Source organism: Heliangelus exortis, chromosome 2 (assembly GCF_036169615.1).
Source record: "Heliangelus exortis chromosome 2, bHelExo1.hap1, whole genome shotgun sequence".
Taxonomy (NCBI): domain Eukaryota; kingdom Metazoa; phylum Chordata; class Aves; order Apodiformes; family Trochilidae; genus Heliangelus; species Heliangelus exortis.
This window is the reverse complement of record NC_092423.1, coordinates 7219030-7233090: the sequence shown is the minus strand read 5'-3', so window position 1 is coordinate 7233090 and position 14061 is coordinate 7219030. Positions and strand designations below refer to the sequence as shown.

General features: G+C 37.7%; 1 protein-coding gene across 7 annotated transcripts in view; it reads left to right on the top strand.

Moving 5' to 3' along the window:
- Positions 1-14061, top strand: part of PRKAG2 (protein kinase AMP-activated non-catalytic subunit gamma 2) — a 223134-nt gene that overhangs the window by 173798 nt on the left and 35275 nt on the right. The gene's annotated exons all lie outside the window — the stretch shown is intronic.

The window sequence follows — 14061 nt, the reverse complement described above, 5'->3', positions numbered from 1 at the left end:
CCTCCTCCGCCCTTTAAAACACTCATTCCCCTCGAATACGTCGGCGATACCAAATATAGACTTTGAGAGCGAGGTGCGAGCAGTGATGGAAAGCTTTTCCAACTAATGCTGGTTATGGATAGTCATACATCTTTAAAGCAGACAGCTGTAAACTAAAATTTTCCTTCTGTGGCTGCTCTCTGAGGTTGTTCTTAGCTGTCCTCTTAAGAACTGACGTTTTAAGTGCTCGGTTCTTGATAGGGGAACTCCTGGCAAGTTTTTGTATCTTGCAAGCACTGAACTGTGCTGAAGCACGAATGTTTTTTCTCGAACTTGGGCAAGGCATTCACCTCTGAAAGGTCCGTATTGAATGTCTTGAGCTTTCATTTTCAGAAGGGATTAGATTAGTGGATGCAAATGTGGACGCATAGCTGTTCTCTTTGTGCTCAGTATTGTTAAGTGCCTAAGACTTCATGGATTGTGGTGGGGTTTTTTGTAGTTGGTAACTGCTGTTATAAAATGTAGGACAAATATTTAAGGAAAACTTTGAAAATAGTAGGCTGAGTCATTCTGTAAAAAAATATTTAAGCTGGTATGCTAATAAGCCGACTTCTGGGTTACTAGAATGCTTTTTAAAGTTGTGGGAATGGTCTGAAAAAGTAACACCTTTTATTTTAAGCGTCTGTGTGTGAGAAAAGGAAGTTCTTAACAATTGGGTTCTGCGAGCTTTTATTGTAGGAGTCCAGACAGAGTTTGAATTACAATGAATTACTTGTGCCTTTGTGAATCCTGAACGTGATTAAATATGAGTATTTTGTGCAAGGGATTTGTTGCTACCTCATAGCTATTTCCTCCCCTCACACTGTTTAACTATTTGTAGTTAAGCTTTCACTTTATACTTAAGGAGAATTAGAAAGTTACCTAATTATGTGTTTCTTTTTACATAGAGCTTGTTAATCTAGATAGGAAATCCTGAAGCCTCCCGCATCACTTGTAGTTAAGCCATTTTAAAAGTTATTTTAAACATCTGACAGATTTAGATATCTGAAAAGAAAAGGTTAGAAAAACCCATACCCTCAGTTTTGAGGTGCCTTTACACTTTTTGCAGTGTAACATAATATTTGAAGTAACTTGATTGGGCTGAATATCCCTGTCTTCTGAAACACTGCAATAAGGAAACCTGAGTTCTTCAGAAAGTTTGGTAATCTTTCAAAATGTTGTTTTCTGATTTTCAGGCTTCTGTTATGCTTTGTCTCTTGATTCATCTAGCTTTAAAACTAAGGCTTTGTCTGTGGGTGTTCAAGCTGGATGGGTGAGAGCAGTTCAGGGATTTGTCAGAAGATAATACCTCAGAGCAAACCTGTGACCAATTTAAAGTAGTATGAGAATTTTGAAAGGAAGCAGTCACATTACTAGCTTTTCACACTTAATGAAAACTTAGTTTTAAGCCTAATTTTAAGGGCAAATGGAAAGGGTGTAGAGTGCTAGATTCAGAAGGCAAGATGTAAGGAAAATGAAGAGTGTGAAGGTCAGACCAAAACTTAGTGTCCAGAATATGTCTGTATGAGAGAACCTTTATTAGGAGAATCATAGCAAATTATGATGCAGATGGAAATGCGACAGCTTAGTTGCAGTATCTGTTTTATGAACTAAATTTTTGCACAAGTTGCTGTGCTAATATTGAGGGTGAGGGAGTAAGATGACAGCTGATGGTGTTCACTTTTTTGGTGGATGGCAAGTAGTAAGTGCTCAGCTGTTGAGAAACTTCTTTGTAACCTTGGTAAGGTTTCATTATGGCTGTAGCTGCACTGTAGCTGATGATCTTTTCTCAGTCTCTGCATTGATACCTAAAAATGAGTTAAATGAGAAATCTGAAACTTGTTTTAAAATTGCTTTTCTGACTGCCTCTAATTTTGAGTATTTCCTCTTGCTATCTTTCCATTTTCTGTATCCATCAACAGCTGTTAACTACCTTGCGTATCAAATTATTCTGCAGTTTTCTGGAAACAGAGGGCTTAATAAAAAGTGCTGAAAAATGAATGTCATGAAATATGTTGAAATTAATTTTTGTTTGTCATTCTCCTCAAAGGTTACACAAATGAGATTTTGAAAGCATAGTAGTCATTAATCTAGTCTGGATTCTAATTAAGAGCATAACATTGAAAAAAAAATGTACTGGAAAGATTAATGGTTCAAGTAGTAGCATAATTAAATATGCAGAATTTAGTCTGCTGATGTTCTATGACTGTGTTTACTATTCTAAGTAAAACGGTACTATCAGCTGTAGGGCAGTGTTTTCATTTATATGCATTGTATGCAAGGAAAGTATATAAATTATTTCGTACAGAATTGCAGACAGTATTAAATGTGATATTGTTGCAGAATAAAGTGCTGGTCATCTTTCTGGTTTAAAACATCTTCATGTATCTTGCTGGATCAGTGAAACTTCTTAATGGTTGGTCACTAGTTTTGTATGGCATTGGCTTAATAACACTGTTCTTGTGTAAAAGCAAATCTTAGTGAGATGCTGTTATAAACAGCATCAGCTTCACTACAGCTGAAATACAATGGGCTGTAGGGGAAGGACTGGATTTTATTTTATTTAGGACTCTCTTAAGGACCTTTTTCCTAACAGCGATTAGAGCAGGAAAGTAGAAGCTCTCATGCAATAAGTCCAGAGTCTCTTTTTAACTGAAAGATGCTCTAGAGTAAAATATTCTGAGCTCATCCTGCTCAGTATTCTTGGCTGGGGATGACCTACCTATGTCTCCTCAAAAAGTATGAAAGCTGCCTGTTGATGGGTATGGAGTTTCTCATTGCATCCTGAAGTAGATTAGTGCTGAGAAACCTCTCATGAATTTATATAAATGATCAAAACCTGGTTGTCTTCATACATATTGTGGGTTTGCTTTTTCAGCTCTTGTGTTTGTAATGTTTCTATATTAAGCTCATTTTTACTTCTAATCAATGTCAAGAGTACTTCTGAGTTTTATGTTTTTTGAGGATATGATGATCTTGGTATAGTGCAAGGACAAATTATTCTGAAGATGTAGTATGAAAAAGGGCTTTAGTTTAGGATTTGCACTTAACTAGCTTTAATTTGTTAAGCTGGAATTCCAGAAATGGTTTGAGTTCCATCAGCTACCTGTACTATGAGAGGAGAAACTGGATTAGAGTAGCAAATGCAGTTGTATTGGTTTAATTGGTATGGTTTTAGTGTGTTACTTTAGAAATTAGTTCTGTTGCAGTGTTGGCTCTCATCCATGTTAATCACTTCCATTTGCTCAGCTTGGATAATTAAGTAGTAGCTACAGAAAGCAGAATTAACTACTTTTCTGTATCATCTGCTAACTCAGGGAGTCTTTCCAAGGTGTTTTCTGCAGAGAGTTAATTGCACTCATCTTCTGAATCTGTGGTCAATTTCTAGCCTGGAAAAAAAGATTTCTGCAAACTGCAGGCATCAGTGTCATGGGACTGATGCACTTGCTCTTGAATTCTCTGCTTCTTGGGATTGCTGCACAAATCACCATTAAGACTTCATAAACAGCTTGTGTTAAGAGTGGAATCTCTCCTAGTAATGCTCTGGCTTTCATCTCACTCTTCTGCATCATCCATCTCTTCTGTCAAGTGCTCATTTCTGGCTGTCTCCTGAAATAGACTTCCACCAATAATTGCATCTTCTGTTAACTAATTGTTGTTTCTGGAGTCATTCATTCCCTGCTCTCCAGATTTTCTTGGTTTTTAATTAAAAGAAGTTTCTTATTGAGCTTTCCCTGTCTGTCAGCCTCCTGCTGTCAGCTGAATATCTGAATCAAGGTATTAAAAGAGATGACACCTTTGTGCCCAAAATACTTAAAAGAAGCTTGTAATAAAATGCATGCTAATGGTCATACCAGATTTTGTTCAGTTGTTAAGACTGAAGGATCAAGTCGTCAGGGTAGGAGAGAGCATTCTTTGGCAACTGTAATTCATTTCTAATAAGCATTTATGTGATAGTTGAAGCTGATGCTCTCTGAAGTACAGAAACCCCATTTTTCCCACCAGATGTGCCTTGAGATATTAGGGTACATGGTGATAGTGATAGGGAGTGAAGATGAACTTTTCCTACAGCAGTTTAGATTCTCAAGTGGACATAGCAAGAAATTATTAAGCAGAGAAGGTAATTGGTACTAATTACCATCTGGTCTTACAGATTCAGATTATTTTATCTTCCTGCTTTAGAGTTACATTTTGGTTTAATACAAGTGCAATATCATCCTCTAAAAAATTTTGTTCTTAGTGCTGCTTGTCCTAGCTCTGTTCTGAACTGGTACTGAACACTTCCATCTAAAACTACAGACAACCTCTTATTCCACTGAATTTTTTTCAGCTTATATTTTCTTACATTTTGCAAGAAATAATATCATGGGGATGATTGATTTTCCTGTCATTTCCAGAGTTGTAAAAGAATAATGTATCTAGGGTATTGAATAGTACAGCTCTAATATATGCAAGAAATTCCCATCCAGTGCCCTGCTGTCCTAGGCAGCCTCGTGTCCTTTATCTGCCACTTGGCTATATAGTATCATCACAGATACTTTTTTGTCCTGAAAATTTCCATCTTCAGAGTCAGCAGATGAACATTTCAGGTAATTGAAAATATAAAACTGTAACTGAGCAGTGCAAAAGGAACTACTGAGAGTTTCTGTGTCTTAGATGAAGACTGTTCCCACAATCCACGCCTTTACCTTGTGCATGTGGTTGTTCTTGCCAGCCCAGTGCTCACTATCTCCAAACAGTCCTAACTGTTGTCCTGCTCCTGTGTAAGATATGACTTATTCTTAACGTGATACTTAGTCTTACAGTGAGGAAAACCCTGCTATGACTTGACTAGGAAATAACCAGTTCATAGCAGCCAAAGAATGCAGTCTGTCTTGGGAGGGAAAACCTTTTAAGCCTTAGCAATCTGGGAAGTGATGGTTTAGTGCAGCAAATAATACAGCCCTGTTACCCTGGGCATGCTCTGAAGCTCTCTGTTTTGGGTCTTGGGGTCATGCAGGAGCTTCTTAATGGAAAAGATTTCATAAAATTTTAATGTGGTCAAAACATTTATTTTTCCTAACTTGTTCTTTGAATCAGTGAAACCATTCTGAGACTTTATATAAAAAAAACTACAGAAAAATGCTTATCATGTTAATGAGTCCATGTAATTGCTTTGGCAAAGCTGCAACTGGAAACAGTTATGTAGGAAGTGTTGGGGCTGATTTTGTCCAGGTAGGGTGGTGTGTGCATGATCTGCAAACATCATGTCTCAGGTGAAAGCCATTATTGGCCAGCAGCTGGCTGTGAGGAACATTAAGACAACCTGAAAGGCATTACTGCTTCAGGTGTATGTATGCATTTTAGTGTCTGATGGCCAATGTGAATTAACACAGTAACTTTTAGTAGTCACTCTTTCATCTTACCACTTTCATCTTTCATGTTACCACTTTCATCTGCATCTGGTGAGGGACAATATCCACTCTGCTGATAACTTCCTTACAGAACTCCCTTGATCCAGAAGCTGTTTGGTTTGATAGTGGGCTATGGTGGGTGGTAAACAACTGCTTGGTATGATAGAAGGGCAGAGGCTTTGGAGAATTACAGCACTGTGTGCTTAATTCATGGAAGACTTGGAAGATGTGGCAATATCAGTCTTACCTTATTATAGATGACTACAAGATGTTGTGAGTTGTCTGTGGCTGCTTTGCTGAGTTGACTATGAAGTCCTTTCCTCAAGTAACTTCCTAGGGTGGTGGTCAGCAATCTTCTAGCTGATAGACATCTCAGATGGCCTGAATATACAGGGGGAACAGTACAGATGAATCAGCATTATTGTATTGGTAGTTTGATAACCCCAGCTGTTAAATTTGGCTGTCATGGTCCAGTCAGTTCTCTTGGGAAAATTACTGCATTAGGCATGACTGAATAACAATTCCAAGTATGGAATTCCAATAAACCAAGGTGACTTGGTTTAAACTGAAATTATGTCAATGTGACAAGAATGGTGGTGGAGTATTTACGTAAGTTGGTTCATTCTGACTGTTGCTAGACAGACAATCATAAAAGATGTTTCTGCTTACTAATCATCTGCAACAGATGTGACTGTCCTTAAAGATAGGACTTTTTGTGATGTGTACTGTGCTTATGATATCTTCAGGGTGGATGATCATGGGGCTTTGTAGCCTTTCTTTAAGTCATATCACATCAGCACTGCTTTTTTTGTTAGGAACTTGCTTTGGTTATCAATTGAGCTGTTCAGTTACTTAACTTAGTTGAATATTTGACTCCCAAAATTTAGGACTGTACTAGCATTGCATGGATATGGGGGGATATAGATAAATCTTAAGAAATGTTGCATTTTCCAGTTTTGACTGTGGCAGAAATTAAATGATGCTTCTATGTATTGTCTAAAAGTACTTTTTGTATGCTATAGTCCAGTGATTTTACTTGTGATGCAAATTCTTTTTAGCTTTTTCAAAGTTTTTTTGACAACATTATTTTGCTTTTCTCTGTCTACTGTAACTATTGAATTCTGACACTGGGCATTTTCTGAGACAGCATCAAACTTTCTCTTTTTTTTACCATTCCCTTACACTGTGGCATTCCTTTCTGCTGCTTAGTTTGAATTTCTACTGATTCAAAGACACAGAGGAAAAGAGGTACTTGAAAGTGCTTGAGAAGAGAGCAAACTGGGGTAGACATGGAAAAGGGCCATTCATGAGACCAGGAATATAGAACTTGCATTAAAGGAGGAAACTGAAAGGCTTTGCTCTTTTAGCTTAGTAAGAGGAAAGCCAAGAATAGATGGGATAACACTGTATGCATGAAAACATCCTGTAAGGGGTGGGAAAGGGGTAAACTTCACAGAGGAAAATTAACTGAACAACAACACTGGCACAAGAACAAATGGATATAAACTCTTCCTGTATCTGCTCTGAAATAGTATTCTGACTCCCAGCATAGTTACTGTAGGAGTGAGCTTTTCCAGGAGACTTCTAATGCCTTAAGTCACCTCAGGATGAAATGGGATCATTCAGTGAAAGGGATTGTGGTGTTGCCTTTAATAGAAGGCTCTGAATGCTGTAGTGCAAAAGGTGAATGCTTTGCTTTGCTGTACATGAGCAATTGCATTTACCTCTCCTGTCATAACCTTGCTTGAACTCCCTGGTATTTTTGAGTTAATTTCTTAAAAAAAAAAAACAACCCCAAAAAACAAAAGCCCAACAACAAACTGCAATCAGACAAAAACCCAGCAGTGCTCTGTGTGGACATCATGTGAGTTCAGAGGAAGATTGGCTGTGGGTGAGGCTGCAGTTTATCTCTGGTAGAGAGTGTGGATCAATAGGACTTCTGAAGTAGGTTCCAGAAAAAGCATATCTGAATGTTCTGTGTTGAGCATGTGTTAGATCTTGCCTACTTCAATTAGGAAACTGCTGATTCTTTCTGTATAGCTTCAAGCTACACCTGCTGTTAGGTGAATCTCTTAAGTGGTATGTTGAAACAGAACACTTTGATAGATTATGAAGTGTGCATACAGATTCATAACTGAAATAAGAAATAGCAATAATAGCTATTTAGAAAGTGTTGGCATGCATAAGGGGGAAAAGAGAAGAAATGTGTAAGGGGAGACTAGAAAGAAATGAAACTGTAAATACTGAATTATTAAAAGCTTCAAATTAGGATGCTGTAAGTAGTCATTCAGGATTTCAGACTAATGATTTATTGGACCTGACAAAACTGTTTCTCCTGCAAACAAGTCCTTAAGACTTAACCCTAAAATTTTATTTATTCCTTGAGGCATTAAATAAATGATGCTTTGAGTTTAGCTTTGTTAGTCTTCAGTGGAAGATTTTGAAAGATTAGATACTTGCCCTGGTTAGTAAGGATAGAACTGTGGATTGTAGAGAGACTTGTGTACTCATTTTGAAGATTCTTTTCTTGTGAATAGTACTGTGGTTAAGCTGCTTGTTTAGGTTTGATCTTAAACTAATTCCTTGAAGACTTAAATGACTCTCTCCCCTGCAGTGCATGCAGACTTTGAAGGTAGGAAGACTGCTGCTATTTCTTTAAAAGCAAGCCTAAGTTAAAATAGTTTACCAGTCTTCCAGTATAGATTGTGAGGATGCAGGCTGGTTTATTCTTTAATCACACACCTTAAACCTTCCTTGAATTCAACTCTCCAGCAAACGATTCCTGATATGAATACTCAGAGGCTTAATACCATTTTTAGTTTCTTCTGTTCTGTGGCCTGTCTCTTGCAATCTTGAAGAGCCTGCCTGCATTCCAGACTGGTGACATCTTAAATTAGATCTTTCTTTGGGATGCTCAGGGAAAAAATTGTAGTGCTTCTTGTCAAGGGAAGATCTGAACACATTTTTAAAAATTTGTCAGGTCAACGTATTCTTTAAGGTGGTGAAAATCTTAAAAGCATTATTAGGTTGCAGGCTAAAGTTGCTACCTTTATTCACAAAACTGCAGTGATGTAACTTTCCTCAAAGTACAAGTCTTAACTTTGAGCAGAAGTTGATTTAAGTGATAATAGGCTGTTGCAAATGTACTCAGTTGATACTATATACCCCTTAATCCCTTAGCAAGTGGGTCTTGCTTGTAAACAAATAAGTTTCTCTGCCTGCCTGGACAAGAAACTTCAGCATTACTATGATTAGGTCTAGCATGTGAAGTTTCTTAAACTGCTCATCACATTTTTTTTGTCTGCCTCAAATCTCATGTGATTTGCTTATCCACACTGTCAGTGGAGAGCTGCTGAGAAAAGATGTGTTGACTTCTCAGACCACTTACTAGGACTTATTTCAAAGAGTGAGAAGCAAAATTCAGTACAGGATTTTGAAGTGTGCTGTTGAATACCAGGAAGATTGAAACCAGTCTGAATCTTCCATTATTTCAGGCAGCTGTTGGTATTACTAAAGTTTGAGTATGTGGAGGTATTTAAGCCACAAAAGCAGAGAAGTGGATCTTTTGAAGTATTGTCAGTAACTAATAGCCTTTCTTGTTCTTCATTAAAGTAGGATGTGCTTATGCAGTTGCAGACACTTGCCTCATGTCATATTTAGGACCTTTAAGGAAGGACATTGTACAGTGTCCTAAGGATGCTTTGTTCTGTCTAACCAGTTTCTGGAATGTGTTGATAGCTCTCTTAACAGCTGGGCTGGCTTTTTTAGTTGGTTTGTTTATGCAAACTCTAAGTTTCCTTCTCTCACTTCTGCTATGGCAAATTAAATTAATAACAGGGTATTCTTTCTTTCTTTTAGTAGTATTGTTATTTCACCATGCCCCTAATTTGTCATCCAGTTGAGTTTTTATCTGATTATGGTATTCTCTGAAAGATCATATTAGTTCCATCTTTAAAGATATTGTGACATTTAAAGTCTTGTGACCATTTCTATCTCTTACTTCAAACTCTTTGGGTATGTTCTGTCCCTGATTTGAAGATCACCAAAGAGAATGCTCACTAAAATCAAGTCTTGATCCTCTGAGACTCCCTTGTAATATTTTCCCTGTGAAATACGAAGCTATGGGTAAAAGCTTTTCAGGGTCACTTGTAGAAAATTAAAGATCTGTTTCAGCTTAATTTCACAGAAAAGAAGGTTTCAAGCCAAACCTCAGTTCTGTGAAGTTTTGTGAAAGTGGTAAGAGTGTCCCACACAGGAGAGCTGTGGCATGAACTCAAGATGCTCTTCTGCACTACCTGCACTAAGATGGACCTTGCAAATGTTCCACCTTTGAAAAGAGTTTGAACTGGAGCTCCTGTCTTCTTAAAAACCCACAGATATCAGCCTGTCTTGCAAACCCACTGAAAAACAAAGTAAACATCTTACTAGTTTGGCTGCAACTGGGGTTGCTTGTTATGCAGCTACTTTGTGGTGATTCTACCATCTACATGTAGTATCTGAGCTTGCTTTTAGATCAGTGTCTCAAATATAGTGTGCTTTTTACCAAGTTGGTCATTTTATCCTGAATAAAAAATTATTAGACTGAACTGTTGTTGATGCAGCCTCATTGCCTTTCCACTTTGCTTTCAGTTAGCTTATTTTTTTTTAGGTGCTTAATAATACACTGGTTTTGATAACTGACTTTGATACATACTTTAGAACACTTAAATGGTTTTGCGTTTGTTTGGCTCTCCTTTTGACTGGTATTGTATGAACTTGCAGAGTTCAGGAATGGTTGTTTTTAACTAGGACTCCTATTTATGGATGTATTTATGGATGTAATAACCTACTGTCTGCATCAGGCAGCTCCTTGTGACAAGGGGAGAAAACAACTCAGTTTGATCTAAAGTGTCTGAACAGCTGCAAAAATTCTAGAACTCAGAAGGCCCTCTAAAATGTTTACCAAAAAACAGTGTATATGCAAGCAGTCCTGAATGTTATGTTTCAAAGTGTCTTAAGTAATTATATTCTAGTTCAAGAATTATATTTGTTTTATGATGTTAGGGTTTCTTAAAAGAAACTGTTCTTCTTGTCACTTATTAAGAATTAATAATTTTTTATGAAGACTTGAGCATTAAGGCAGTGTGCACTTCTCTAATAATTTTTATTTACCACTTAGTGTATCTATTCTCTTTTTATTTTGTGTACCTCTAGACACTCTTTAACTGTTGGATGAGATACAGTTTGCAGGGTAGAGCTTACTTGCCCTAATGTTGTCCCTGTGTGCTGATGCTTGATTTTAAAATCCTATTTTTTGTGTCATGTCATATATTCATGTTGTAATATGTAATTGAATTAATCTTGCATCACTGAAGAAGCTTCTGATACTGATCTCTAGATAATGCTTCCTATCACTTCTTTGTATCAGAGTATCTTACATCTGTAAACTTACTGTGATCTTCCTTTAGCTGCCAGCTCAGTTATTCCTTTATGTTGGGGTGGGAAATGTCTGCAACATCCTTATCATACAGCCTGTGGCTGCATGAATAATGCTACAGTGTAACTGCAGTGTGTGGTCTGACAGGACATTTTAAAGCTCTTTGCAGTTTTCAGAAAGAAAAAAAAAATCTTGCAGTTGTCATTGCATCTTCTCTCTTTTGGTTCCTTGCATTTGAAATCTTTTCAGCTTGTGATGGAACCCTCAACTCCTATCCCACTCATCAGGGTACTTCCTATGTATTAGACTTTAAAGCTGTTTACTTTTTCCCCTCTCTTTTACCAGTAGTCTTACTACTAGCTTTGGTTCCCACCTTGGCAACAAGGTTGTGTTGATTGTGCTCTAAAAACTAGAGGTATAAATGATGGTACATCTCCTGCCACTTAGAGCAGGCATCCCTTGTAACCATCCCATCTTTATTTACCACTCAGTCTAATCCTGTGACTAATTATGTGGGTGGTTATTTTGGTGTTAGTTTTTTTTTTTCCTTAGATAAGTTTGCTCTTGGATAAACAGAAATCAAATGATAGAGTGGACCATTGCTTCTTTTTCGTGTGTGTGCTTGTTCCTTAAACTATGTTAGTATTCTTCTCTTACCAAGTCTGACATTGATTCAGCTTTTGGCATCTTCTTTCTTGTCCACTGTGTTCAGTGTTCTTGGCTCTTTAGCAGACAGCTCAGCAAAATGAAAAGTCATGCCCTCTTACTGTGTTACTCTGTGACAAAATTGCACTTTCTTGTTCTCTCCCAGCCCCTCAGCTCCCATGCTTTTCACAGGATATACCATGTATGTTTCCATTTGTCTGTGTGTCATTTGAACCTGTATGAAAATCTTGGTCACCTTTCACTTACAGATTGTAGATTGAGGTCAAGCTGTTGCTCATGATCACAGCAACAAACTGGACACAGTGTAATACTGGATTTCTTTTTCAGAATCTGTTCCTGACAGTCTCTTAGGTGAGGAATGCTGATGAAATCCTACCTGAGACGTTGATTTCTAGAACATTGTTCTTGAAACTAACTTCTTCATTCAGATGCCTACATTTCACTTAAAAGTCACCTTTTGGGGGCTATAAGTGATCTTTTGGAGATACCTGAGCAATAGTTTGTGAGTCTTACTATGTCATGTCCCTGTTGCTCTTGGAGTGGATTCACTGGATGTTGGTTTTTTCAGGTCTGTTGGAAGTGTTGTGTTTATGACTTCCACTACAGCTACTACATCTCTGGCACTGTGAAAGTTGTGGGAGAGTTTATCACAAGTATATTAAGGAACTCATTCAGTAAGGTCAGACTGAGGGTGAGCAGAAACTTTATAGCCAGTTTTGGTGACAACTTTCAGATAAAAATGCAGGCAGAAGTGCAGTTTACTCAATGACATCATTTACCTATTGTATACACTGCCAAGGGTCATCTATAGCAGTAGGGAGAGGAGGGAACTCATGCTGGTTTATTTAAGTGATCAGTCACCCTGGTGTCTTCTGGCATCATTTGACAGACCTAAGCTGATCAGATGGCAAGCTGCCACAGCAAGGATCGTGTCCTTGTACTGTGTAGCTTCTAGTGTAAGGGAATCAGCAGGAATAATCTGCTTGCTGCATGGCTAGATATGGGAGCTGAATAGGCTTAGAGCAGGCAGTATCAGGAAGATGATATCTTGTGATAAATTCAGCTTTTCCAGCCAAGTCGTGGAGCAGTTCTGTATAAATCCAGAAGCAGCATGAGGGAGGGACTGGAAACACACAGCCAGTGCAAAGGTGTCAGCAGCTGCTGCTGTGCTGCTACTTGTGCTGCTGTGTGACCACATCTTTAGATCTGACCTTTGAAAAAGCAGAGTTATTCTGTGTTTGCTGACAAAGGAGTGTTGGCTAGGGATGTGGAAAAATTTCTCTTTTAAATTGCAGCTTAATGAGCAGTTCTGCAATTCCTCTTATCACTGTGATGATGTGTTTGTCTACGTTTTTTTTATTTCTATGTTAGCAAAAGACTTTATTTTACTTGATTAAGTGATACAAGAGAATGGTCTGGAGTGTTTTTATTGGTACAACAACTGTTGGTGAAGCTCATCAGTATAATTTTACTGATACACTTCACCTAATATATTGCTGTTGAATCAGTTCTGTAGTACACACTAGAATGAATAATTATCTTTTGTCTCTAACATTTTAATTTTTTGGCTTTTGAAATGACATTCAGCATATTACTTGCCTTGTTTTTAAAAAATACATGTGCAGCTTGCAGTAACCTGAAGTACAGATATGTGTACAGTAACTGAGAAGAAAATGCATTTTTCCTGTAACCAGGTTGTGTAGCTCACGTGAGAATAACACCAAAATATATTTCTCCTCCTTTTCCCATTTCCTTCTATCCACCATCTGAACTGAGGGGAGATGTTATGCTAATAGTTAAGCTCAAGTGTTTAGTATGGGGTCCTGGGAATGCTTTACTCCTGCTGCTCTGTTTTCAGAAACTCTGAGCTTTTAAAGTTGCAGTTTCCCAGACTGATTTTAATTAAAAATCAGGGGAGATGGTGGAATTGCTGCACGTGGTTTCTTGTCTTCATCGAAGGTGCTCACCTGGCTAGGTAGTTAGATAAGTATATTTTTTATACACTGCTATTGGCTCTTTCTTCCCTACTTTTTTTTAAGGGCCTTTAAATTATCGTAGTTAACTTCATAGTAAAATCAGAAGTGTCAGTTACACACAGTTGTTTACTTCTGTGTGTTCTTCAAATGTTTAAGAATTATTAAAGCTACCAACCCTCAATCTAACCATGAGGAGCAGAGGTGCTGTAGAGAGCTGCAGCAGCATGACTGTGGTTTGTGATGGAATTAGCTCTTTAAAGCAGATGAGAATAAAAACAGTGTCTGTGAAACCCAATGTCTTCTTTTCAAATGCTCCTGGAATCACAGACTAAGCTTGAAATGTTACTGCATACCAGTGCAGATATACAAGGAATATAGTATAGCTATGGTATTAAATATAACAGGAAATGCCATGATTTTTTTAATGTTGAAATTAAGAAGCACGGTTATGGTCCAGGATCTTATTGCTGAGTATGAACTTAGCACAGAAATACAGATTGTGGTTTGCAGTAAACTCTTCTGAGGAACTTTCTATAGGTTTTTATGCTGCAATATTCAGTATGTGTTGACCATATGTGTTGCTGCATGTTCC